Raw genomic sequence first — 24,528 nt, 5'->3', positions numbered from 1 at the left:
GTGTGAGTTATAGTTATCTCTACTAACTATAACGGACGAACTTCTCTGGTTTTGTACGAGTAAAATGTACAACCAACTATAACGTCCCAGAAACCTGTGGTTTTTTCAGTAATTATATATATATATATATATATTATTGCTCCAAAATTCTCTAATAGTAAAGAATTAAGCACTCACGGGTAGCGTGTCAACGGGACTTTATTCTCAGAACAGACGCGTTTCGGCGATCTGCCTTCCTCGGTGTTCACAGCACACCGTAAAACGCCATTATTGATATTGATGTACTGGTACATGTGGCAATATGCCTTTATCAAGTTTGTAAATTTTGACAATTTTGATAATTATGATTAATTTGTACTTAACCAGTATGTATGTGTATATGTTTATTTACTCATATACTTGATTTTGAACACATTACAAAATGGCGCCATATTATCTATGCACATTAACGCTGTCCTCTTTCTATGTTTAAATTCATGATGCATTGAGAGACTTAAATAATGGCGTTTTACGGTGTGCTGTGAACACCGAGGAAGGCAGATCGCCGAAACGCGTCTGTTCTGAGAATAAAGTCCCGTTGACACGCTACCCGTGAGTGCTTAATTCTTTACTATTAGAGAATTTTGGAGCGATAATGTTATGCGGCAGGCACCGCCGCACTTACAGCACCCGACCGTGAGTGACTCGGATGAAGGTGCGAAGGGAGCAGTAATATATATATATATATATAATATATATATATTTATTTATATATATATATATATATATATATATATATATATATATGAAAGAAGCTTACACTTCCAAGGAAAAGAACGCCACTCAGCAGTGTTTGAAGTTAGTTGGGAGTAGTTTATTCCACCAGTATCGGTAAAAGCGTCTACGCGTTTCGGCACTAAGCCTTTGTCACGACGCTAGACATAGGTTACCAGGAAGCAGATATACACCATATTCATGCTAAACATGGAAGAGGGGTGACAAATACATTCCAAATATCTTACCTCAAATGGCGGCCATCTTATATTGTCCAGAAATTAGTGCATAAGGCTATGAATTAAAGCATCAAACAGCATTGATTTTCTTATTTCGAAATATATACAGACAATAAACTGAAATAACAATTCTGAAATACAAAATAAAGGTGATAAAAATTCATCCGATATTAGTGTTGTTATATCGATGAGCATTGCGTAGAAAAGAGAAATCTACATGCAGTATGCACCACTGTGCATTGGAACACATTAATGTAAAGTTTCTCATGACTCTTTGAAATTAATGCCCCATTGGGCATAGGATTTACCCTAATTTACACTATTGGGTATACAAGTTAAGATTAAGCCCAATTGGGCAATGTCTCCCAGTGTCATGCATGCTAGTCATAATTTCTACTAACATATTAACAAACACGACGTGGTTTCTCCCAGTGTCATACATGCTAGTCATAATTTCTACTAACATATTAACAAACACCATGTGGTTTCGACCATACTGCCCAAATTCTGATTCAATAGACATAATCAAATAAAATACATTGCAAACTGGCAACAACTGGCTAGAGCAATTGTCCACATTGCTCTTAACACCTCAAAAAAGAGAATCAAAAAATTAAAAGATATGTCAGCTCTTTTGCTTTTCACATAATGGACTTGGATCCCAGATACCTGTATAGCAGGAACATCTGACCAGGCCCTGAAAAATAAGCACAAAAATCTGATGAGTGTTGTGAAATCGTATCACCTGATAATACTTGTTATAGCATTTATTCTGCAATCAAGGTCTGCCCCATAACCATAGCACATTAAAAACAATTAAAATCACAGGAAAAATAGAAACAAGGCACAATATTTCTGTCCTTACAAGTAGGTATAAATCTCCTCATCAACATTGAGGCCCACAGGTTCCATGGTGTTTAACTGGATTATGTATCTGCACTCCAGCTGTCTCAGTGCCCTCTCCCTGTCACCACCTCTTTTGGCTAGCTCTACTTGGTCAATCGCTGTGTAGCATAGATGTATGGGATTGCAGTTATGGTATTGTGCCGTGCTACGGGTAGGTCTCATCAACGTTCTTAATAGCTCGTAGATGTTGTAGGACCCTTTTGTGTACTTGTAGTACAATACTGCCCATGTACCTCTTCTCACAGGGACATGTCAGTACATACACTACAAATTCAGATTCATATGGCTGTAATAGGAATTTTTGCTCCTAGATCTGTATACACATTATTAGCGTTCTCTCCTTGTGTACAGGCCTTGCACTTATTACATTTTTTAAAACCCCTTGCTGGTTTAAGCCAGATGTTTTTCTCTGGCATATGATTTTTCACTATTTTGTCTCGGATAGATGTAGTTCTCCTGTACGTTATGGATGGTCTAATACCCATTTCTACTCCTATTACAGGGTCTTTTCTCAGCAAGTGCCAATGTGTATTCAGAATCTTCCTCACTTGATTGTGTGCTTTGATAAAGGTGGTGATGAATCTGCAAGGCTCTATCTGTCTATTGGCTACTTCAGCAGTAGATCTTTCTACATTCACTGACCTGGGAGTGGACTGATTTTGAAATAACAGATCAGTCCTGGATTTGGTCTTGACTTTATTCATTACCTATTTCAGGGTGAGATCATCATAACCCCTTGCTCTCAGTCTCATGGTCATCCACCTCTCAGTTGTATTGTATGCCTCTTGGGTGCTGCAAATGCGCTTTTCTCCATTTCAAAGCACCTGGGTGTGAGCTGGTGACATGCAATGTTGAGTTCTCTGAGGTGGATTTCCTATATACTCTGGTTAAAAGTTAATGCATACATTGTTAATATGACAAGTAAAGGACAGGTTAAGATCATTTACATTGATTACCTTCACAAACTCTTCAACAGATGTTACATCCCCCGCCACAAAATAAACAGGCCGCCAATGTAACGCAACCATAATACAATGTTGGCTTACCAATCATATGTTTCTGAATTTTTGAGCACCTGCTCCTCCCACCAACCCATGTGAAGATTTGCATAGCTTGGGGCGAAGCAGGTGCCCATCGCTGTCCCATGTACTTTCCAAAAGATCTCATTGTTGAATAGAAATACATTGCTGTTGAGGCACCACTCAATCATACTCACAATCATCTTATTATGCTTGAGGTATTGTATAGGACTTGTCTTTAGGAAATGACATATTGCATTGATGCCATCTTTATGCTGTATACTACTGTATAATGAGTTGACATCCAGACAGACCATCTGGAAGTCTGGTTCCCACTGTACATCAAAGAGACGTCTTAAGACGTCAGTACTGTCTTGTATGTATGATGGTAGAGCACATACATATGGCTGTAAAAAGTAGTCCAAGAATTTGGACAAATTTTCAAGGAAGCTACCGATCGCCGATATTATCGGGCTGCCAGGTGGGTGGAGGGGCTCTTTATGTACCTTCGGTAGGAGGTACATGATTGGCAATTAAGGATGTTTCACATGTAGGGAGTCAAAGTCCTCTTTACTAATCGAATTGCTTTCTTGCCAGCCTTTCAGGTCTATGAAAAAGGCTGTTTTCAACCTCTTATATTCATTCTTGTCAATCTTGAAATAACACTGTTGATTATTCAATTGGCTATAAGCTTCCATTAAGTACATTTCATTGGGCCAAATTACAAAATTCCCTCCCTTGTCGGAGGCACGTACCTGGCATTTCTCATTAAAGGACCATTTTGTCATGATTTCGTCTAGTTTTTGTCTGAAATCAGTTTTATATCTAGGTCCTTGAGTGTTCTCCTGTGTCAATTTCTTCACATCATGCATCACGCTTTCATTAAAAGTGGAGATAGAAGCGGGATTTAGGTCTGAAGGGAGTGACATTTCTATCATTACTGTGGCTATCAGAAGCTGTCCTAATTCTCTCTGCTCCTGACTGCTCACTCATACTCTCTTGGGCTAAATCCATCAAAACATTCAAAAGGTCTGCATCGTCAACTTATAACACATTCTGAACAGACTGTAACGTCAATTCTAAGCTAGGTCTATGTTTACCTTTACATTTTTTTCATAATTTTAACTTTCTAGTAAACATGTATAAATCAATACGGCTTTGCACCTATATAAAGGGGAAAATAAGCAGTATTATAGGCCAAGTTCTAATATCTGCTTGTCATCGTTTCTCAGAGTCTCAGTGGATAAGTTAGTTACGTTTTTGGGTCCAGTATTTCTTGTTGTGACTTCTCGTAAAGTATCCTGAAATGCTTTTGTTGTCTTTTTCCTTGACCTCTGCGCCTCTTCCTCCTCTTCCTCTTCCTCTTTTTGTGCTTCTCTGACTTTGTGGTTTGTGGTTTGTGAGTCTGTCCAGTCTTAAGAAACAGAACTCATCATAAACTGATGTAGTAGAACCACTTGAGGCAGCAGCAATTTCGCAGTCAGATTCTGAACCTGTATCCGAACTCAGGTCACTCCTAGTGTTTTCTTGTCTTGCCCGGTTGCTCACTTCTAGTCTTTCTTGTCTGATGTTGTGAAACTTTCTTGAGAAAGTGTAAAGCCTCCCCTGCTCATAGTCAATGTGGTTGCGCTGCAGATATATATATATATATATATATGTTCTGCACTGTTCAGGACGAGCGGCGCACCGCTCGAGATGCAAACTGAGCCTGCCTCCTTGCTTAACTACCTACTAAGGAAACAATGAGTGTTAATTTACAAATGCACATTTGAACTTACTTTAAGGAACAATTTACTCGCATTTGGACTCCGTTTACCATCATGCACTAAGCACATGCCCACTGAGGGCTGATATGCAAATGAAGCAAATAAAAAGCGGAAATACTGAAAAAGCGAGCTTTAAATGGCGTTTGTCACAGCCCAGATGAAGAGGTTTGAATACCTTGAAACGCGTTGGCAGAAATTACTTCAAAGCAGAGCAGGAAGGCAAGCTGCATGAAATAGCTTTGGCTGAGTGGTGCGAGTACCTTCCCAATGCTTCAGGGCACTTTGGATGAAAATATATATATATATATATATATTCCAACGTAAGTTCGGCAAACCGAAGCCACTTCAACGGCGGGCAACACGGCCGGGATGCCAATCCCAACAAATTCCAACGCAATCCAGTACAACAGTTGTAAAGAAAACTCACTGGTGCCGTGGCCTCTATTTTCAAGACGTGCTTTATTCAACGGATATCCCTACGCGTTTCGGAGTTTCAATCACTCCTTGATCACGGGCGGGGATTCAAAGTGCAAGTGATACATTTAAAGGTGCAGTCTCCATGTTACGTCAACGTATAATGGACATAGAAAACATTTTCTGTTACAATGTTGCAAATAAAGTTGTAATTCAATAATACCGTATTCATTGTAAAAACAGAGCAAGAAATGTAATTCACTATTTCAAATGTTGGCACCAAACATAAATGTTTTAACTTCATAACCATGAAGAAAAATAATAATAATGTGCGATTAATAGTCCAACCCAAGTGGGTGTTTCAATATACATGTACATTATTATAACTCCAGTGAGTAATAGTCATATCAGTGTGGTGTCTTCTTTACATCTATTCAGAGTGCTACAACTGCTCGTTTTTTAATTTCTTCAATCCTGCAACAAACCAAAAGTTTATAGTTAACTTAGAAGACTGTTACCCTGTTGCGCTACAGCCATTCATTAAAGGCGTTGAACTCTCTGCTGTGTGGCGTCGTCACTGTTCATCTTAAATGTATCGACATTTCCGAAATTCGTGGTGTTAGACTGTATTCCCCTTAGGGAGAGGGGGGGCAGTCGGACATTGGAATTAAGGAAGATGGAATCAAAAATGATTATTAAATATGACACCATGTGCCCCATAGGTTTGAATCAGGATGAGGAAATGTCGATACATTTAAGATGAACTTTGTCCAAATGCTGCTTCTGTCGTAACATGTTTTTAAGGGTTTTTAAAGTTTATGTAATTTTGACACATAGCAGTCTTCTAAGTTAACTATAAACTTTTGGTTTGTTGCAGGATTGAAGAAATTAAAAAACGAGCAGTTGTAGCACTCTGAATAGATGGAAAGAAGACACCACACTGATATGACTATTACTCACTGGAGTTATAATAATGTACATGTATATGGAAACACCCACTTGGGTTGGACTATTAATCGCACATTATTATTATTTTTCTTCATGGTTATGAAGTTAAAACATTTATGTTTGGTGCCAACATTTGAAATAGTGAATTACATTTCTTGCTCTGTTTTTACAATGAATACGGTATTATTGAATTACAACTTTATTTGCAACATTGTAACAGAAAATGTTTTCTATGTCCATTATACGTTGACGTAACATGGAGACTGCACCTTTAAATGTATCACTTGCACTTTGAATCCCCGCCCGTGATCAAGGAGTGATTGAAACTCCGAAACGCGTAGGGATATCCGTTGAATAAAGCACGTCTTGAAAATAGAGGCCACGGCACCAGTGAGTTTTCTTTACAACTGTTGTACTGGATTGCGTTGGAATATATATATATATATATATATATATATATATATATATATATATATATATATATATATATCCAAAATCGAAGGTTGCCCAACAGTGACGACGCCACACAGCAGAGAGTTCAACGCCTTTAATGAATGGCTGTAGCGCAACAGGGTAACAGTCTCACCCCCAAATCCATCAGCAGCCCAATGCGTTTCAAGCACTACGATGCTCTTGTTCACGGGCAAATGGCAAAGAAAGATGGCAGGCAGTCAATCAGGAACAGCTGATAAGCACACAACTAGTCCCGCCTCTGTGGGCGTGTGCATGCAGAGCATGCTGGTACTGTGAGTTCCTGTTGGTTTCACCACAGTGGGTGCCTATCCATCCTACACTATAATCCAGCATTATTACCCCAGTGGGTTGAAGGGAGCTGAAAAAACACCGCTGAGCTTAAATCCAAAGTCCATTCACACGGCACTCCCAGCTTCACAGAGTTCGCAAGTACGAACTCAGGATCTGCTTGAAAACAGCGGGGCGTCCTCGCGACCAGGCCGGCCGCATTAAATCCAAAATCGAAGGTTGCCCAACAGTGACGACGCCACACAGCAGAGAGTTCAACGCCTTTAATGAATGGCTGTAGCGCAACAGGGTAACAGTCTCACCCCCAAATCCATCAGCAGCCCAACGCGTTTCAAGCACTACGATGCTCTTGTTCACGGGCAAATGGCAAAGAAAGATGGCAGGCAGTCAATCAGGAACAGCTGATAAGCACACAACTAGTCCCACGGAGGCGGGACTAGTTGTGTGCTTATCAGCTGTTCCTGATTGACTGCCTGCCATCTTTCTTTGCCATTTGCCCGTGAACAAGAGCATCGTAGTGCTTGAAACGCGTTGGGCTGCTGATGGATTTGGGGGTGAGACTGTTACCCTGTTGCGCTACAGCCATTCATTAAAGGCGTTGAACTCTCTGCTGTGTGGCGTCGTCACTGTTGGGCAACCTTCGATTTTGGATTTAATGCGGCCGGCCTGGTCGCGAGGACGCCCCGCTGTTTTCAAGCAGATCCTGAGTTCGTACTTGCGAACTCTGTGAAGCTGGGAGTGCCGTGTGAATGGACTTTGGATTTAAGCTCAGCGGTGTTTTTTCAGCTCCCTTCAACCCACTGGGGTAATAATGCTGGATTATAGTGTAGGATGGATAGGCACCCACTGTGGTGAAACCAACAGGAACTCACAGTACCAGCATGCTCTGCATGCACACGCCCACGGAGGCGGGACTAGTTGTGTGCTTATCAGCTGTTCCTGATTGACTGCCTGCCATCTTTCTTTGCCATTTGCCCGTGAACAAGAGCATCGTAGTGCTTGAAACGCGTTGGGCTGCTGATGGATTTGGGGGTGAGACTGTTACCCTGTTGCGCTACAGCCATTCATTAAAGGCGTTGAACTCTCTGCTGTGTGGCGTCGTCACTGTTGGGCAACCTTCGATTTTGGATTTAATGCGGCCGGCCTGGTCGCGAGGACGCCCCGCTGTTTTCAAGCAGATCCTGAGTTCGTACTTGCGAACTCTGTGAAGCTGGGAGTGCCGTGTGAATGGACTTTGGATTTAAGCTCAGCGGTGTTTTTTCAGCTCCCTTCAACCCACTGGGGTAATAATGCTGGATTATAGTGTAGGATGGATAGGCACCCACTGTGGTGAAACCAACAGGAACTCACAGTACCAGCATACTCTGCATGCACACGCCCACGGAGGCGGGACTAGTTGTGTGCTTATCAGCTGTTCCTGATTGACTGCCTGCCATCTTTCTTTGCCATTTGCCCGTGAACAAGAGCATCGTAGTGCTTGAAACGCGTTGGGCTGCTGATGGATTTGGGGGTGAGACTGTTACCCTGTTGCGCTACAGCCATTCATTAAAGGCGTTGAACTCTCTGCTGTGTGGCGTCGTCACTGTTGGGCAACCTTCGATTTTGGATATATATATATATATATATTAAAAAAAAACAAGGGTGTCCTGTGCACGAGGGAGCACTCACATGGCAGGCAATTCATCAGAATTAATTTCTTCAGGGGAACCGGCAAGTTTACACGCTGATTTATATCTTCTGCCTAATGCGTTTCAGAGCCCCTGCTCCTTTGTCAAAGGCTGCCTGCAACTTCCGCAAATAACTTCCAAGGGACTCACAACATTTTATGCATTTTTTATTTCCCTCTAGTGGGTTCAGGTGAGTATTTTCACACAGAATGCTGGTATTCATTAATTGTCTGCAACTTCACAAACCCCACTGAAGGGGTGAAAGGAATTCAGGGCAAAACTACGAATGCCAGCATTCCGAACAAGTTTAATTGGTTGTTTTCTCTCCCATACTCATCAAGTGATTTGATTCTCCCATCTTTGTTGTGGAATTGATTATTCTTACAAACGTGCTTCCTGTCACACTACCCAACTGTGACCACTAAGGTTAACAAGGTATATAATACTGAACCTTCAGCTTCTCTAAAGCTTCTCTAAATCTAACGTGCTACCAACAAGCATTTTATCATGTTTCCATTTTTTGTGAATTACAGTTACGGTATTGTTATATATATTACCAACAAATGGCCACACAACTGTCAAACACCGTTGAACTGGTGCCTCCGTCATGATAGTGACCAAACCACATATTAATATTACCAACAAATCCCACAGGAATCGGAGCACTCACGGATAGGTAACAGCTTTATTTCTTTCTTTAGCCAGACGCTTTTCGTCAGGAACTGCCTTTTTCAATGCCGATAGTAAATGCGGGAAATCCGACAATCTTGGTCTTTAAATGGGAGATGACGCACTCCCATTGGCTGGACATCCATAGATTTGAATAATCCATGACCTTGATTGGTCAGCAGAGTAGACTGTCAGCCAGGGATAAGCAATTTATAAGGAGCAGAGCAACAATTGAAGTTGATCCCCAGTCGTGAGCTGTTCCTAAAGTGGTTTTCAACAAATGAATTTAAATGATTGTAGGATCCTGGAAGTTGCAGATTATGCAGAAGCATCTGGAAGGTATTCCATATATTGGCGTTATTTGTGAAAGTTCTGTATGTGGTTATGAAGTGAATTGTGCCTCCCCACCCCCAAATGTTAGTGACCCATACCCAATAAGTGTGTATAGAATTTTGATTAGATGATATTCAATTGATCAAAATGAGGTATATGCCAATAATTAATAATATGTCTTTGTGTCTGCAATCTAAGACCAAGCGATGGTAAGTTTATGGAGCTGAGAGAGTCCCCAGAGTGGCTGTCACAAAATCTAGTTCAATATGGGTTTTAAAGATGTCCGTAAGATAATGAGAAACTTTTCGCATTAATGGTTTGATATGTTTACAGCTACAGAACATATATTTCAAATTGCCAAGTTGCGCATTGCAGTTCCAACAGTGCACAGAGTCTTTTAGACCCAGCTTTGCGCATTTGACTGGGATCCAATAAGCATGATGTAAAAATATAAAACATGCATACAGCAAACCATAAAACTACTCCTGCCTTGAGCCAACACCAAGCATGTATTTTAACTAAAAACCCGTGGAAATGGAGGTTTGCATTGACCCCGCAATGGTCTACAAACGTAAGTGTATGTGTCAAGAACAAACTTTTTGCCATATGCATCTGACTGAAATCTTGGGCACTTTTACCATTATGCATTCCAAAATGTCTCCTCAGAAAAACCATACCCCACGTGTGAGTGGGTTTAACACCCATTATACGGATGGAGAAAAACTAAGGTTGTGAAGACCATATTAACACTACAATGACTTGGTTCTTATTAACATTTGGCAGAAAAATGAAAATGATGGAGGTCCTCATCCTTGGATCCACCCCCTCGACCTGGGATGACTCCTGGTGGCCGACTGCACTAGGAACACCCCCAACACCCACCAACCACGCACGCAACCTAAGGGTCATCCTCGACTCTACCCTCTCCATGACGAAGCAGGTCAACTCAGTCTCCTCCCTCAACACCCACTGCATGCTCCGCAGGATCATCAAGTGGATCCCCACCGAAACAAGAAGGACGGTCACCCAGGCCCTCGTCAGCAGTAGACTGGACTACGGGAACGCCCTCTACGCAGGAGCCTCGGCCAAACTCCTGAGATGACTCCAATGCATCCCTCGCCGCAGCCACATCACAACACACCTGAGAGACCTACACTGGCTCCCTGTCAACAAGATGATAACCTTTAAACTCCTCACCCACGCACACAAGGCACTCCAAAACACCGGGCCAGCATACCTCAACAACCGACTCAGCCTCTACACCCCCACCCGCCAGCTCCGCTCCGCAGACCACGCCCTCGCCACCGTCCCCCGCATCCGAAGAGTGACCGCCTGCAGCAGATCATTCTCCCACCTCGCCGCCAAGACATGGAACACGCTGCCCATCCGCCTACGGCAGATCGAAGAACTTCTGACCTTCAGAAAACTTCTCAAGACCTGGCTCTTTGAACAATAGCAGCTCCCCCCTCAACCCAGCTCCTTGAGACCCTCACGGGTATGTAGTGCGCTCTACAAATGCTTTGATTGATTGATTGATGCTATAAAGCAGGTTCATGAGACAAATCAATTGTATTAAAACCCTCTGACAAAGGAGGAAATGCTGTCCTTTTGGATAGACAAATGTCCATTGATGAAACCATGAGTTAATTAACTGACACTGAGTACTATGTGATAATTTACAGAGAGGCGTATCATTTTACAATGCAAGAATACAAAGAGAAATTGATGGATTGAAACATAAAGGATTACATGAACTGGAACAATATAAATTCTTCAAGAAAGATCATCCCACATTGCCCACTATATATTTCCTTCTGAAAATACACAAAACCTTAAGAAGCCCTCAGTCAGACCAATTGTTTATTCTAATAACAATCTGCTGAGGAATTGTTTAATTTACATTGACCATTTAATGGCTGCTTTTAGCAAAACCTGAGGCTATTCCATGGTGTCTTATTGCCTTATAACTATTGATGTAGCATAATTCTACACTTAAATTGAACATAGTTTTAGCTTGAAGGCTTGTACCCACTTCCTACAGAGGAGGTCAAATCATTATTTTCAACATATCAGAATGTTGATTAACATGCTACAATTTGGTTTGACCAACAATATTTTCTTGTTTCAGGATGTAATATATAGACTCATATATATGAGTAACAACTGTGGGCACCTGCTTCACCCTCAGCTATGCAAATGTATTCATGGGCTGGTGGGAGCAGCAGGTGGTCTGATCTGCGGAAATGTTTCGATAAGCCAAGGACATAGTACTATGCCTTCGGGATATAGATGACATCTCTGTAATCTGGATTTGGGAGAGTAAACTAAGCAAAGGAGTTTATATACAAGTTAAGTAGGAATGATCTTAATATGAAGTTGCGATTTGAAATAGATAGGCATTTTTTAATCTCACTGTAAAAGTTGAGAAAGGTGGCCTAACAACGAAGCTAATTTGAAAGCCGACAGCTAGCAATAGTTTGTTGCATGCCAAAAGTTGTCACTCTTGGAGTACAAAATGGAGTATTCCATATGATGAACTGGTTAGTTTAGATACAGATTTTGAGCATGAACAGGAAGAAGCCTTTATGAAATTCAGAGCTAGAGGCTGTACGGGCCATGTTTTGATGGAGGCGAAAAGGAAAATCAGTCAGACTAGATGAGTGGAATTGTTGACAATTGTTGTGGACAATTGTTGACATTGTTGCAAGGCCACAGGGTTTGGTCACCACTGGGTACTTGGCAGGCTGCAGGGGTCTGGGCACAGGGCTTCAGTCTAGGCCCTGCAGCCAAGCCTATGCTGTGCAAGAGAAAAGGCTGTGCATGGGGAGGTTAGCTGCCCAAGAAGGATTAGCTGCAGGGCCTAGACCCTAGTTGTACACTGTATGGTTGATTGATTGAATGAATGTGAGAGTGGCTGTATGGTTGAGTGTGTGCTTGTGTCAGTGACAGTATAGGTGATTGAGTAAGTGTTAGTATCTGTATGAGTAAGTGAGTCAGTTTAACTGTATGGGTGATTAACTGGCTGTGTGATTGACTGTATGGGTGAGTGAGTAGGTGTATGAGTAGCTCTATGGGTGACTGACTCACTGTGTGAGTGGCTGTGTGAGTACATGTGTCAGTGGCTGTATTAGTGAGTGAGTGGGTGTATGAGTGGCTTTGTGGGTGAGTGAGTGGATGTGTGTGTGTGTTGGTCTATGAATCAGTGAGTGGCTGTGTAGGTACTGATATATGTGTGTGAATGGGTTTGAGAGTGGTAGTTTGGTAGGTGGAGTGGGTGTTTGAAAGGTTATATGGGGTGTGAGTGGGTGTGTCAGATATTCCGTGGATGATGTCATCAGTGATGTCCGACGTCACCTTCCTCACAGAAACCTGGACCAACGCCAACTCCGCGCCCAACATCGCCATCGCCACTCCCGACAGATACAAGATCCTGTGGAAAGACTTCCCACCCACCCAGGAGGAGGCATTGCCATCATCCACAAAAGCACCCTCCACATGACAACCACTGGCCCGGACAACACTCATGGAGCACCTCCACTTCCAGAACCAGACCAACCCTAATATGACTCTCTGCGAAACCCTCATCTACAGGCCTCCCGACCCGTGCTCCTTTCACTGACACCATCGCCGACTCCATTGCACCCCACGCCCTCGCCTCCACTGACTACATCCTACACGGAGACGTAAACTTCCACCTGGACAACCATGATGACCCCAACACCACCACCCTCCTAGAGAACCTCGCCAACATAGAACTGAAGCAACTGGTCACTGCCCCCATGCACACAGCTGGACACACACAACCCAGTCTTCGCAGTAGAAAACAGCTTCTCCTACAGCCATACCATGGAACTCTTCTGGACAGACCACCACTGCATCCACCTCTCCTTCAGAAAACCCACCGTACACAAGCATGCCCACCGCCTCCTCCGCAGAAGCTGGAACACCGTCTCCAAAGACCAGCTCACTTCCACCCTCATCAGCACACCACCACCAACAACACCAGACGCTAACACCACGGCACGCAACCTCCACCGCTGTATCACAGACGGCACTGACACACTCGCCCCCCTGAAGAAAGCCCTGCACTCCAAGAATCCAAGCGCTCCTGCCTACTACTCCAAAAGACATGGAGAAACAACAGAACCCCAGAAACACACTCTGCCTACAGCCCAGCCACCACATTACACCACCAACTCATCAAATCCACAAAGAAGAAATTCCTTTAAGACCAAATCCTCACCAATGCCCACAACAACAAAGAACACTTCTCCATCATCAAGGAATTTGCCAAACCCAACAGCGAAACAACAGACCTCCCACCCTCTCAAGACCTCTGCAACGGACTCAGCACCTTTTTCACCTTAAGATTAAGATGATCTATGACAACTTTGACAACCAAGACCTCCCTACCGCTCCAGATCCCACCCCTAGCGAAGCCACCCAACAGACCCTGCTCACCTGGACCCCGCTCACGACAGAACACAACCTAACGACCATGAAGGGCATCCAATCCAGAGCACCCTCAGACTCCCTCCCAACCCACATCTTCCATGGAGCCACCAGGGACATCACACCCAAACTACATAGGACGATCAACTGCTCCCTCAAAACCGCCACATTCCCCGATGACTGGAAAAATGCCAAAGTCAAACCCTCCTGAAGAAACCCTCTGCAGACCCGATGGACCTCAAGAACGTCAGGCCCATCTCCCTGCTTCCATATGCAACCAAGGTCATCGAAAAGGCCGTCAACACCCAGCTAGCAAACCTCACCACAGCCAACAATGTCCTTGACATCTCACAATCTGGATTCTGCAGCAACCACAGCACCGAGACCACCCTACTCGCCGCCACCGACAACATCCGCTCCCTCTTCGACCACAGCCAAATGGCGGCCCTCATCCTCCTGGACCTCTCAGCTTCCTTTGACATTGTCTCCCACTGCACACTAGCCACCAGACTCCACGACGCCGGTAGCCGCGCAAAGGCCCTTGACTGGATATGCTCATATCTCACAGGCAGAACTCAGTGAGTCATACTCCCACCCTACCTCTCGGAACCAACAGAGACCAGATGTGGAGTGCCCCAGTGATCCTTCCTCAGCCCCACCAACTTCAACATCTACATGGCCCCCCCTCGCAACCATTGTCTGAAACCACGGGCTCAACATTGTCTCCTATACCGATGACACCCATCTCATCCTCTCCCTCACCAAAGAACCCAACATCACCAGGCACAACTTCCAAGAAGAGGTGAACGCCTTTGTCACCTGGAGGAAGAAGAACTGCCTGAAACTCAACTCCAAGAAAACAGAAGTCCTCATCCTTGGCTATACACCCTCCGCCTGGGCCCCCACCCTCGGAAACCCCCCCACCACATTGATGAACCACCAGATCAACACCATATACTCAGCCTGCTTCAACACCCTGCGCATTCTACGAAAAACGTTCAGATGGATCCAATTCGAATCCAGAAAAACAGTGATGCATGCCCTCATTAGTAGCAGACTGGACTACAGCAACGCCCCCTATGCTGGAATCAACAAGAAACTACTCCGCAAACACCAGACTGCCCAAAATGCCGCAGCCAGACTGATCCTAGACATCTCCTGTCACAACCACATCACACAACACCTCTGTGATCTCCACTGGCACCCCATCGAAAGAAGAATAACCTTCAAGCTCCTCACTTGTGCAAACTAGGCCCTCCACAACATTGAACAGCATAGCTAAACAACTGCCTCTCCTTCCACGCACCCAAGAGACACATCCAATCAGCTGACATCCCTCTGGCCACCAGCCCACGCATCTACAAGACGAGAATGGGAGGAAAGTCCTTCTCCTACCTCGCAGCCAAGGCCTGGCATGACCTCATCTCCACCTCCGGTAAGTCCCTACACTGCTCCAGTTCAGAAAACACCTCTAAACCTGGCTCTTCATATGTCCCCAGCACTCAACTGAGTCACCCCCTCCATCCCTGCTAGTGCCTAGAAACCCTCGCGGTTGAGTAGCTGTGTTATACAAACGCCTGATTGAATTATTGATTGATCAGTGATGTAATTTGAGACATCATCAGTGTTTTCATCAGTGACGTCACTGAAAATGTCATGATTGATGTAATATGTGAGGTCATAAGCAGTGCATTGCATGGGCGCGGGTTATAGTTAGCTCACTAACTATAATGGGGTAATTTCTCAGTTTTTGTACGAGTGCCTAACTGCAACATCCCGGTAACCTTTGTTTTTTTCAATGAATATTTTTTAACTAGTAGTTGCGTTGGCAGAGTGTTGGGGAAAGGGGGCTGGGCTTCTGTCAAGCTGTCAGGCACCCAGCTGTGTTGGACTTACAGCTGGTACCAGGTGGGTGTCTTGACCCCCAAGGTCCATCAGGAGTGGACTTCATCTCCTAAACAGTAGTGCACCTTGTGCCGTGTTTGCAGAGTGGTGGAGATAGGGAGCGTGGCCTCCGAAGACCTCTTAGCAATCACGCTGTGTGGGACTTATTGAAGATAATAGGAGGGGTAGTTGGCCCCCAAGGACGTACTTGAGGGCCAACTAGCCATCCTGTTTGATCCAATAAGTCCCACACAGCATGATTCCAGAGACCTGGTAGGAGGCCATGCCCCTTTCTTTACCACTCTACAAACATGTCTCCTGGGTCACTTCTAGCAGTGGGAAAAAGTCCCCTTGGCTATTGAGGGTCCTTGGGGACCAACTGCCCGCTTGTTACCTCCAGCAAGTTCCACACAGTGGGTTTGCTAAGAGATTGTTGGTGGCCACGCCCCCTTTCTCCAGCACTCTGCAAATGCACCTCCAGATGTACTACTAGTTGGGGGTGAAGTCCCCTTGGCTCTTGAGGGTCCTTGGGGGCCAACTAGCCCTTCCTGTTACCTCCAGTAAGACCAGCACAGCTGGATTGCTAAGAGGTGGTCAGAGGCCATGCTCCCTTTCTCCACATTGAAAAAGGCGCAAGCTGAACCCCATCCATCATGCACTCATATATGCCATACAGTACATAATTATAAATTTTGAAAGGAGAAAATAAGATTTCAAAATGGAAGTAAAAAATTCAAGCTAAAACCTCCTTCCAGCAAAAATGTCAATAGTACCACTGGTATCTCGCCTCGTATGGACAAATCAGGACTATTGTTGTTCCTAAATAATACTTGACCCCTCAGTGAAAAAATATATATTTAACACTTCCAATGTGCTTCATAAGAGAGAGGAGAAAAAGGCGTCTCCCGTGGAGGAAAGTGCAAATGAATGTAAAGTGATTCCCACTCTCACTCATGGCACCCGCTGTGTCATGGAGTGGCAGCAAGAAACTGGGAACTTGAAACTAATATATATATATTATTTTCTCGTAGCTAGCCCTGCCGATGCACTTCAAACCGAAATGTGCCACAACATCAATTTGGTCAGCTAGCTCCTTTTAAATTCAAATTCCTGTGTCGAAGAATAGAAAAGCCATTGACACCACAGGTTAATCATAAAGCCATTTAATACAGAGCTTCTGCCACCAATCCCCCATTGCCCACGACCAAGGGCTGTGCATTGAAGGGATTGGATGTCTGCTAGAATATGAGCTCAGTGTCTTGCCAGAGGCTGGACACCCTCAGGGTGTTGCCTGGATGCCAGGTCCTACAGCCAACTCCCCTTTGCACACAGCTGAAGGCTTTCCAGCTGGGAGTTGGCAGCTTGTCCGCAAGTTGCCTGAGGGGGTTGGGCATATGCTCAACTTTAAATATGATCAAAGAACACAGATGTAATCTGAAAAAACGTAACGCTTAAAGTTAGTTTATAGTTAGGTGTTGAAATGAAATAGGAACTAATGTTTAAAAGCTGAAATTCACCAGTAATAGTTTAGTAAACCAACTATAACTTACCCCCGTCATGCGTTGCTTTTGTCCTCGTGTATTACATCACTTTTAACATGGTAAATGATATAATTTAAAAAAAGAAAAAATCGAAAGTTGTTACTAAAGTGCTGATAGCCATATACAGCTTAGAGTTACTGTGTATACATGTGAGAGTGTACAGAGGCAAGTGTAATTGTGCTTGTTGAAAGTTATATGCTGCACAATTTACAAACCAATAAGATCTCGGGTGTAAGTAGTAGTACTCCATGTTAAACAAGGTAAAGGCTGAACACACTTGATGTGGATTGTAGAGGTGTGTGCTCATAAGGAAAAATATACACAAGTTGAAAGCTTGCATTTAACCTATGTTATTGACCCAATCCACGCCCCTCACACTCCTCCACTCCGATGCTAGTAGTCATGGTTAAATTCCTAGATGTAATAGTAAATGGTGATCTCTCTGATAGACCAATCAGTGCAGTGTCCTCCTCACGTTTTAAAAATCTGTACCTGCTAGGAAATGCTGCCTTTCTTGCCTAATAGTTTCATGCGAAAATAATTTCTGTTTATGTTTCTGTTTATGTTTTTTCTAAAATAGACAAGAGCAATAGCCTTTATCTAGATCAGGGTTTTCCAAAGTCGGTCCTGGAAGGCAGGATCCATGCCAGATTTCTAAGATAACTACATTTAACGAAATGGAGATATGCTAAATATCTGGCATGGATCTGGCCCGCCAGGACCGACTTTGGAGAACCCTGATCTAGATCTGTCAGACTCTGCCCGGCAAATACACGAGCAGAGTTAGAATATTACAGTGCTTAATTTGTGAAAAAATAAGCACTAGGGCTATCTTCAGGAGGCCACTGCAGCTTGCACCATCCATTGCTCCCTCCAGCGCTGCTAATGACAGTACCAACACAACCATTAACCATCACACTCTTGCAAAGGTGTCAATGCTTACTATTGCAAGCTTCCAAAGCTATAAGATGGCTTGGGTGGCAGATATTAGTCAATATTAATGTATATTGAATTAATAAACAACTGCTGTTATGCTCATACCTAAAATAGGCAGACAGCACCACCATGTGTCATAAGCACTAGTGCTGACAATTAAGTGCCAGTGCCAGCACCGGAACCCACCGGCTCAAATTGACTGCTGTGCCTTCCCCCTCACCCTATGTGCTGAGCTTTTTTCTGTATTTGGGAAAGTTCACAAATACATTTTTTACCACAAAAGATATCCAAGCTAAATCTGTGCCCACGAATTGAAAATTCTAAAGGAGCAGAGTTTGGGGTTTCCCCTCGAGAAAACTAAGAAAACGACCAAATTATGGCATAAGTTATACTTTTGAGATATGGAAAAACGTGCTGTGCAAGGAAGGGTGCGTTTTTGTTTTCAAACAAAAGGTTTGGTGGGCTAACATCACCATGTTTCATTCTTGCAGTTTGTAAGGAAAACAGCTGTAAAACCCATGGGTGAAAGCAGCAAGCTATACATTTCTGGAAAGTAGAAATTCAGCAAGTGGTCATTACTGTCAGTGCTTTGCACTACTGAATATAAAGGACTGATAGGTCGAATGAAGAATGTGTGAGTCCCAAAGAATAGGAACCCAAGGCAAATAAGGAAACCTTCACAAGAAAATATTCAAAGTCAAAATCATGAAGGTTTCTTCAAAATTAAGAATCATTACAAAAAGCAAAAAGATAGTCAGTTTAAATCCATAATAAGAGCAAGGTTTAACATGAGATCGACCTCCAGAATAAAAATATTTTAAATAAAGAATCAAATTGCAAACTGACATAGGGACTGCTCAGTTTAAAGGTTAAGTGAAAGTACAATCTCACTAAGAGGATCTGGGAACAGATTCTGGCAGACATCCCAGAAAATGAACATTTTATATGTTCAGAGGAATAGAAAAATCATGATTTTAAAAGGTATGAGGGGCTGAACTAATAAAGCTACATGACATATACAAATCAGCATCATAGAAATCGTGTTATGTAAAGCAGGCTACTCTAGGCGAAACACAAAATATTATTAAATAATATTTCCTTTAACCTACATGCAAGGGCAATGACATTGTACGATTGAAAAATTAACCAATTAAAATGAATAAACAAAAAGGTGTGGCTGCAGGAAGCAACATCCTTGAATATTGTAACATGTGATAACCTACCTTCCTCCAAACGTACACAGTTAAATACAGTAAGCATTGCATCAAATAAATCCCATTAAGACTATTTTATGAAAAGGAAAAAAAAAGGAGGCGGAAAAGAACATGCACGTAGTAAACTTATTGCAACTTTTAAAAGTCACATTTTGAGTTATCAGTGCAAACGGACAACAGCCCATTACATTTTTTTCTCTGTTTTTGCGGCTTAGTTATGCTAACTTAAAACAGCAAATAAAGAAATGCTAATTTAATAAAAAAATCTGTTCTAACATTTGTGTAGAACGCTCATGGTATTCCCAAATTAACGGATGGTTTAAATCAACAAAAGCGACAGTATCCTGCAATCAATGGCTACTGATCTCTCTAACCCACCCACCACGCTAGACCTCTTCTTATATTACCAAATCAGGGTTCTTGTTGCACAATCCATGCAACCTTTTCGACGCAGCCTTCAACACTTTAAGCACTCAAACACATCATTACCATGCACTCACTGTTCAACACTACTCTCCAGTGACAACACAATTTTTTCAATTTCAATTCAATTGTATTAAGAACTTGGATCTCTAATTAGGTCCACTTAAAAATACACACAATTAATATATAAATACACATTAAAATACAAACTAATTTCATTGCCATCGTAAATAGAATAACATATTAAATTCTACGAGCAAATGGGGACAATCAACAGGACCGAATATGCAATAGGAGACAAGGGTATTCTTTATCGACAAAGAACATAAATTTAAATGCATATGCAGTTTTGTCGATAATATAATGCAGTGCAATATCAACTTCACAGTAGATCTATTTTAAGTAAAGTGCAATGTGCAGCAACAAACAATTATAAGCAGAGCAGGTTCTAAGGAGGTAACTAAAACATTTATGGCTAACAAGTGTGTTTCCCCGGCAATGTCGAGTAGCAGCAAGATATGATCCAATTCTGTGCAGAGTGCATTTATATAGCTGCAGAAACATATGTAATGGTTAGAATAGTGAACAATATCAGCTTTAAAATAAGACCAGTTTTTGAATAAAGTGCGTCATTTAGCAGCAGAAAATTGTAAACTAGGTTAGAAGCATGGGGGGATTACTTTGTACATCCATATGAAGCTTGTTCTAAGTAGAATAGCAATGCCTCCTATCGCATGTCCTCTGTTTACTGGGAGTGCAGGGCAGCTCATCACAATATAATCTTCAATGATCAAGTCAGTGCTTAATTTGTAAAATATTAAGTTCAGGCGCTCTCATTTATTTAGGATGACACACCCACTCCCCATGGCTCCACCCACTCCATCCAGTAACTCCACCCACCTCCTTTATCGGCTCCGCACACACCCACAAGCCTCAACACATCAGAGCCTCCTCCTCACTCCTTGAGTTCTACAAGAAGCTGAAGACCTGGCTCTTCACATAAGCACCTCAGATACCTCACACCTACAGACCTGCCCAAGTGCCTATACAAATCAATATAATCTAACATAACCTAATATATGGGAAGCCTATGACAACAACTTAAAAGTAAACTCAAATTATAGAATGTGTGTAAATCTCAAAATGCAGCTTTAGGAAAGGTCATTTGAGGACTTGAGACAGGTTTGCAAACTAAAGAGAATGTGCTCGTACTGGGCTGTTTAAAAGAAAGAAAGTAAGGGGTGAAGGAAGGAATACATTAAAGAAGGCAGCAACAAATGCAGGTAGGAACGGGAGTACTGGAGTGAGGAAACAAATAATGGATGACAGGAGGAAATAAGAAAGGAATGTGAACAAAAGAAATTAAGGGATAGAGGGAGCTAGGAAGTGAACAATGTGTGATGGATGAATAGAAAGTAGAAAGGAAAGGAGGAAGAAAAGAAGAAGGAAGGGTTGAGGATAAGAAAGGAAGAAAGTAAAGAAAGGGATATGAAGTATTAGGAAAAAAAGAATGTAAGGAACAAATGGAGGAAGAAGGAAAAATTGCACCAAGGGATGAAGGATGGGAATTTAATGGGGGTGTAAGGAAGTAAGAATCAAAAGAGGAAATGAGGCATGGCTCAAGGTTCCGAGGAAGAGAAGAAGGAAAGAAAAAAGATAGGATGAAGGAAAGAAAGGTCCGGTCGAATGAATACGAGTATGAAAGGTACTGAGTCAAGGAGGGACAGAGGGAATAATGACTTTGTAATATTGCAAATAAATTGAAAATTGAAAAACAAAAGATTGAAATATATTTCTGTGTCCTTAACACACCATGTATGTTTGTAAATCACACACTAACCAGAGGAGGCCTTGACACTAAATTATAAATTTTGTTATCAAGCTCAATGGCACTAAGTTTATCGACCTCAGAAAGATTAAAGACTGAGTGGCCATACCAAGAATTAAATATATGACACTGAGATCAAACACAGACTCCTGGAGTAGATATAAATATATGCGCAAAAAGGAAAAACATTAAGAGGAAACACAGACGTAGGGAAGAAAGTGAAGGAAAAATGGAGCTAAGAGAAGAATTGAGATGTGAAGAGGAGGAGGAAAAGCAGATACTGAGGGAGAGCTAGAGTTATATAAAGTTAAGTGGTGACAGGGATGTATCATGCTTGGCCTGTCTCATCAATGTATAGCTGTGCTGTCCAAGACACACAATAGCGATTCTTTAACTGAGTTATGGTTTTATGCCATCAAAAGATGTTTTGTGGCATCACAACAGGTATTCCTGATAAAATATAATAGAGTGTCTGTACACCATTGGGATTAGGCTTTGATGGAGAATCAGGCTCTCATGCTTCAAAATCCCACTGCCGCCCATTTCAAAATGAAGTCAGACATTAAACTCCATTCAGAGAGGCTTCCACACGCTTCCACACGAACTAATAAAGCACAAAATTCCACTGAGACTGCTGTCTGTGCTATATTAGGATTGTAATTAATGAACAGCGAGTAATGAAAGGATCTCTGTGACAAAAACAGAAACCCACTGATCTGTTCACATAAATACAGTTTTGTCGCAGTCATGGTGCACGTACTTTGCAGAAGGCCCATTCATCTTATGCGCTACAGTCAAAATTACCCCTAGACAAGACTAGGATCCCTCGGGAACTCTGCAGCAGGTGCTTTTAATCCAAGTATATTGTTTCCTAACACAGTGTTCCCTAACTCAGCGCCCCAGAACTCAGCACCAGATGCTCACCACCCTAAAAGCAGGCCCTGTCTGATGCCCAGCTGTTCGTAACCCAGGACTACATGCTCAAGGATTAGAATTCAAATGCACGTTCCCAGAATCATGAAAGAATTCACTTTTGATTGTCTGACTTTCTTACACTGCTGCTGCTAACTGACAGTCGCTTCAAAGCACAGTACAATACATACATACATGAAACTCCTACATCAGTTTCCAAACTAGTACATATACATGGCAGGTGCTCATGCAGCATGTGGTAGACAAAAAATTTAAAAATACACACCTGAAGAGCTTAAGACTACCTCACTTACCTGGTACCCCTCTTCTCATGAGCAAGCACAGCGCCCCCATAAGCTGAATTTCGACTATAGATAACATTCCTGGCATGCAGATGCAGGGATAGGCTATGTTACCATGCTGCTCAAGCACTCCGCCACAATGCAGCACCACACCCAGACAAAGGCACAAAGGGAAGACGCTGCACCTCTGGTTATATCTCTGCTTCTGGTTCCGTTCCAAGGCAGAGACAATATAGTGGGATGAGGGAAATAGAAAACGGACCATAAAAAAGAGTGTAACTTGGCAATCACAACCAGTGTCCATACCAGGCAGACATCTGAACCGATCAGGACCGGTATGACTCACTTAAACGGCCATCAGCACTACTCTTGTTGAAGTCTCATCTTGGCTGGAGGCTAGATATGCTTGACACCTTGATTTCAATGCCATCTAGGAAGCAAATACACAGTTTGTCACTTCACAAGTTTTTATGAAATAAACTATTATTTGGCAGGAGGGTTTTGAATTTTTTAACACTGTACAAAGGAGGTATGTATGTCCAGCAAGAATTTTATATGCATGGATCCATTTGAGTAATTACACTAATCACCACTCATCACTTCTAATAAGTGGTTATTACTACCTAAAGGAACCCTTTTTAACAAACTTATAAAAGACAGTACCGTTCTAAACGTATGCTTTCAAATTTGAGTGCAACTTCTTGATGCTGGTTCATAGCTCTCAAAGCTAAAAGGATAGCAACTTGTTTCATAAGGTACCAGCCAAGAATCTCCAGAACATAAGCAGTCACCAACAGAATTATGTTGTATGCTATTTCAGTATGAGCCAATCCTGTAACAAGACTGCATACCAATGTCACCAGCAAACGCACTGACCACCCGTTACCTTATTTTAACTGCTGTACCCAAGAGCGTGCTTGGTACACAAAGATCTATGCAGCTGCAGCAGGTGCATGAACACTGTGAGACATTTTTAAATGCAGACTGTTTGTGACCACTTAAGTACGTCAAAACAGAATCATTAACACATTTGGATGGGTCTTTGTTTCTACTTTATTTGAGGCAGAAATGAAAAAAAAGTAAAAGTTAACACATCACTCCTTTTGACTCAACCCCCATTCTGCTGCTAGCATTGACTAGGGGTGGGCGGAATTTGCGAAATTAACTTTTGCAAATTATCGCGAAAATGTTTAAAATTATCGCAAACAAGCGGAAATATCGCGAAGATGCGGAAGTTTTTTTCCGGCATGTTCGCGAGATTTTCTGCATGGTTGCGGGTCGCCAACTTACCCATGTGGTTGCTTGCGGGCGCGGCCATCTTGTTTTGAGTTGTCTCGCGGTGCATGATCGCGAGAAGAAAGACGTGATCGCGCGACGCATGACGTCACTGCGGGCGCGAACTGTCGCGAGACAGCGCAAATGGCTAAAAACAATACAACATCTCATGGAGAACGCGACCGGATCAAGAAAACTTGTCGGCGAACGCTAGGATTCAGGTAAGGCGATCGCGCGCGCGCGAGAATGTATTATTTTACAGTGCGAGCAAGAAACAAATTATCG

The 24,528-nt window shown here is 42.7% G+C and overlaps 1 protein-coding gene across 1 annotated transcript in view; it reads left to right on the top strand.

The window, feature by feature from the left end:
* Window positions 1-24,528, top strand: part of FAM227B (family with sequence similarity 227 member B) — a 3,353,280-nt gene that overhangs the window by 636,700 nt on the left and 2,692,052 nt on the right. The window lies entirely within an intron of this gene.

Source organism: Triturus cristatus, chromosome 3_1 (assembly GCF_964204655.1).
Source record: "Triturus cristatus chromosome 3_1, aTriCri1.1, whole genome shotgun sequence".
In the NCBI taxonomy this organism is placed as follows: domain Eukaryota; kingdom Metazoa; phylum Chordata; class Amphibia; order Caudata; family Salamandridae; genus Triturus; species Triturus cristatus.
The sequence above is the reverse complement of the archived record's forward strand: the minus strand, read 5'-3'. Positions and strand labels throughout refer to the sequence as shown.